General features: G+C 37.7%; 1 pseudogene; it reads left to right on the forward strand.

Moving 5' to 3' along the window:
* Nucleotides 1-2,494: 2,494 nt before the first annotated feature.
* Nucleotides 2,495-3,271, forward strand: LOC131506171 (large ribosomal subunit protein uL2-like; annotated as a pseudogene).
* The last annotated feature ends 1,531 nt before the right edge of the window (nucleotides 3,272-4,802 follow it).

Here is a 4,802-nt window from a genome sequence, read left to right on the forward strand (position 1 = left end):
AAGAGGGCTATAAAATAAAAAAATCTAATAGCTCACATAGGGCAGAAAGATGACCAAATTCCATCTAGCCAGATTAGAGAGATCTGATTGAACACTTGAGGCAATTAGTAGAAGCCTCAGAAGGGTCATACCTCAATAATAAGGTTAAATTAGTCTGAGAGTAAAGTTCCTAAACCTACCTGAACAAAGTTTAAACAAAAAATCTTAAAAGGATTATGCTATAGTTTATCTTATTATTAAGACAAATTTCAAAAACAAAATTATCTATCCCTTAACAGTGTAATATCCACAATGTCCAGCATCAAAATTACTAGATATGTGAAAAAACATGTGCGACCATAACCATGACTAGAAGATCAGTCGATAGAACAAAGCCAGAAATGATAGAGGTAATAGAATTAGCAGACAAAGACTTCAACATAGCGAGTATAAATATTTTTAAGGATTTAATAGAAAACATGAACACAATGAAAATGAAAGTGGAAAATAAAAAAAAAAAATGGAATGGGGCACCTGGGTGGCTCAGTCATTTAAGCATCTGACTCTTGATTTTGGCTCAGGTCATGATTTCATGGTTCATGAGATTGAACCCCATGTTGGGCTCTGTGCTGACAGTGCAGAGCCCACTTGGGATTCTCTCTTCTGTTCTCTCTGCCCCTCCCCTGCTAATGGGTGTGTGTACACACACACACACACACACACACACACACTGTTTCTCAATAAATAAATATTTAAAAAACCCCACCAAAATGAAACTTTTGGACATTAAAAGTATACAGTTGGCCTTTGAAAAACAAGGTTTTGAATTGCATGGATCCACTTATATGTGTATTTTTTTCAATAAATACAGTAGAGTAGTGAAAACGCATTTTCTCTCATGATTTTCTTAATAAACCTCTTATTTTCTCTAGCCACTTAATTGTAAGCATACAGTATATAATAACATATAACATGCAAAATATGTGTTACTTGACTCTTTATGTTGTCAGTAAGGCTTCCAGTCAACAGTAGGCTATTAGTAGCTAAGCTTTTTCAGAGTCAAAAGCTATACACGGATTTTCAATTGTGTAGGAGATTGGTACTCCTCAACCCCTGCATTGTTCAGTGGTTAACTGTAGATTTAAATTAAAAAATTTGCAAGACAGGTTTATCTTGCATATGAAAAAGTAATGACCTTGAAAATCTAGAAATTGAAGTTGAAAGATAGAAGAAAATATGAAAAAAAACGCTGAACAATATTAAGAAATCTAATATGAATGTAATTCTAGTCTAAGAAGATAATGGGACAGAAGAAAAATTTGGAGAAGTAAGGATAGTGAATTTTCCAAATTTGAGAAAATGTACAAACCCAGAGATATAACATAGTCAACAAATGGCAAGTAAAATAAACAATAAGGAAATAATATAAAGATAAAGACATATCACATTTAAACTACTGAAAACTAGTGTCAAAAAGCAAACTTTCAGAGCAACTAGAGAAACAGATCACATTATGTATAGTGAAATAAAGATTAAAAAGACCACAGATATACACTATAACCAAATGGGATTAATCGCAGGTATGCAAGCCTGATTCAACATTCAAAAACCAATTAATGTAATCCATCACATCAAGAGACTAAAAGAGAAAAACTGCATGATCAAATCAATGGATACAGAAAAAAGCATTTGACAAAATACAACACCCATTCATGATAAAAACTCTGAGCAACCTAGGAATAGAAGGGAACTTCCTTAACTTGATAATATCTACAAAAAATCTATAGCTCACATCATACTTAACGAGAAACTAGAAGTTTTCCTACCATGATCAGGAACAAAGAAAGGATGTTCCCTCTCATGACTCCTTTTTAACATCCTACTGGAAGTTCTAGTTAATGCAATAAGACAAACAAAGAAAATAAAGGATACACAGATTGGGAAGGAAGAAATAGAATTATCTTTGTACATGACACGATTGTATAGAAACTCTGAAAGAATTGACAAAAAGACTGGAATAAGTAGTTATAGCAAGGTTATAGAATACAAAGTTAATATGTAAAAGTCAATTGTTTTCCCATATGCTAGCAATGAACAAGTGGAATTTGAAGTTAAAAGCCTAATGTCATTTACGTCAGCATCCAAAGAATGAAATACTTAGTATAAATTTAGCAAAATATGTACAAGATTTACATGTGGAAAATTATAAAACTCTGATTAACAAGAACAAAGAACTAAATAAATGGAGGAGATACTTTCATATTCATGGATAGTAAGACTCAATATGTGGTAGTATCAGTTTTACCCAACTTGAGCTATAGATTTGATGCAAATCCAATCAGAATCCCAGCAAGTAATTTTGTGCATATTGACAGACTGATTCTAACATTTATATGGACAGGCGAAAAACCTAGAGAGCCAACACAATAATGAAGAAGAAGAAAGTCAAAGGACTGACACTACCTGACTTCAAAACTTAGAGCTCTTCCAGCTATGGGGGTAGCAGACTACTGCTATGGGCCACATAATTCTGGGGTAGAGGAAGGATGCTGGCTCAGTGTTCCATGCCCACATGAAGCATGGCAAGGGTGCTGCATGTCTGCTTGCCATGGACTTTGCAGAGCAGTTGGGCTACATCAGGGGCATCGTGAAGGACATCATTCATGACCGGGGTGGAGGTGCACCCCTCATCGAGGTAGTCTTCTGGGATCTGTACTGGTTTAAGAAGTGGCAGGAGCTGTTCATCACCCCCAATGGCATCTACACTGGCCATTTTGTGTACTGTGGCAAGAAGGCCCAGCTCAACATAGGCAATGTGCTCCTAGTGGGCACTATGCCTAAGGTCACCATTGTGTGTTGTTTGGAGGAGAAGCTTGGTGACTTGGCAAGTTGGCCAGCCTCTGGGAATGATGCTACTTCATCTCCCACAACCCTGAGACCAAAGAAGACCCAAGTGAAGCTGTCCTCAGCCACCTCAGAAATCAAGGTCATTTCTTCAGCCAATAGAACTATGTTGGTGTGGTGGCTGGAGGTGGCCACGTTGACAAGACCATTCTGAAGGCTGGCTGTGCCTACCACAAGTATAAGGCAAAGAGGAGTTGCTGACCACACATACTGGGTGTGGCTATGAATCCTGTGGGAACATCCTCTCGGAGGTGGCAAGCACCAGCACCTCACAAACCCTGTACTATCTATAGAGATACCCCTGCTGGCTGCATAGTGGGTCTTATTGCTGCCTACCAGACCTGGGGTCTCTGGGGGAACCTAGACTGTGTAGGAGAAAGAGAACTAGGGTTGAGGGACTTGATAAAATCTGTCCTTCTGCCACTAAAACAAACAAACAAACAAACAACCCCTACTTACTAGAAAGCTATAGGAAAAAAGTATGATATTGATGAAAGAATAAACAAATAGATCAATAAAACAGAATACAGTGCTTGGAAAAACCCTCACATAAACATGGCATAAACATGGTCAACTGGTCTTTGACAAAGGAGCAAAGGCTATACAATGGAGCAAAGACAGTCTTTTCTTTTCTTTTTAAACATTTATTTATTTTTGAGACAGTGCAAGTGGAGAAGGGGCAGAGAGAAGGGGACAGAGAATCCAAAGCAGGCTCTGTACTGACAGTAGTGAGCCCAATGTGGGACTTGAACTCATGAACCTGAGAGATAATGACATAGGCTGAACAGACTGAGCCACCCAGATGACCTGCAAAGAGTCTTTTCAACAAATGGTGCTGGAACAACTGGGCACCCACATGAAAAAAAAAAATGAATCTAGATCCAGACCTTACACCCTTTACAAAAATTAACTCAAAATGGATGATAGGCCTAAATGTAAAATGCACAACTATAAAATTTCTAGAAGATAACATTGGAAAAAACTTAGATAACTTTAGGTATGGTGATGACTATTTATTTATTTATTTATTTATTTATTTATATTTATTTGTTTTTTTTACATGTTTCTTTTTTTATATTAATATAATTAATTGTTAAATTGGTTTCCATACAACACCCAGTGCTCATCCAAACAGGTGTCCTCTTCAATGCCCATCACCCACTTTCCCCTCTCTCCTATACCCCATCAACCCTCAGTTTGTTCTCAATATTTAAGAGTCTCTTACAGTTTGCCTCCTTCCCTCTCTGTAACTTTTTTTTTCCCCTTCCCCTCCCCCATGGTCTTCTGTTAATTTTCTCAGGATCCACATATGAGTGAAAACATATGGTATCTGTCTTTCTCTGCCTGACTTATTTCACTTAGCATAATACCCTCCAGTTCCATCCACGTTGCCACAAATGGCCAGATTTCATTCTTTCTCATTGCCGAGTAGTATTCCTTGTATATATATAGACCACATCTTCTTATCCATTCATCAGTTGATGGACATTTAGGCTCCTTCCATAATTTGGCTATTGTTGATAGTGCTGCTATAAACATTGGAATACAAGTGCCCTTATGCATCAGCACTCCTATATCCCTTGGGTAAATTCCTAGCAGTGCTGTTGCTAGGTCATAGAGTAGATGTATTTTTAATCTTTTGAGGAACCTCCACACTGTTTTCCAGAGCAGCTGCACCAGTTTGCATTCCCACCAACAGTGCAAGAGGGTTCCTATTTCTCCACATCCCCTCCAGCATATATAGTCTCCTGATTTGTTCATTTTAGCCACTCTGACCAGCGTGAGGTGGTATCTGAGTGTGGTTTTGATTTGTATTTCCCTGATGAGGAGTGACATTGAGCATCTTTTCATGTGTCTGTTGGCCAGGTGATGACTTTTTAGATACACCATCAAAGGTATAATCCATCCAAGAAACAATT

The sequence above is a fragment of the Neofelis nebulosa genome, chromosome 3 (genome assembly GCF_028018385.1).
Source record: "Neofelis nebulosa isolate mNeoNeb1 chromosome 3, mNeoNeb1.pri, whole genome shotgun sequence".
NCBI lineage: Eukaryota > Metazoa > Chordata > Mammalia > Carnivora > Felidae > Neofelis > Neofelis nebulosa.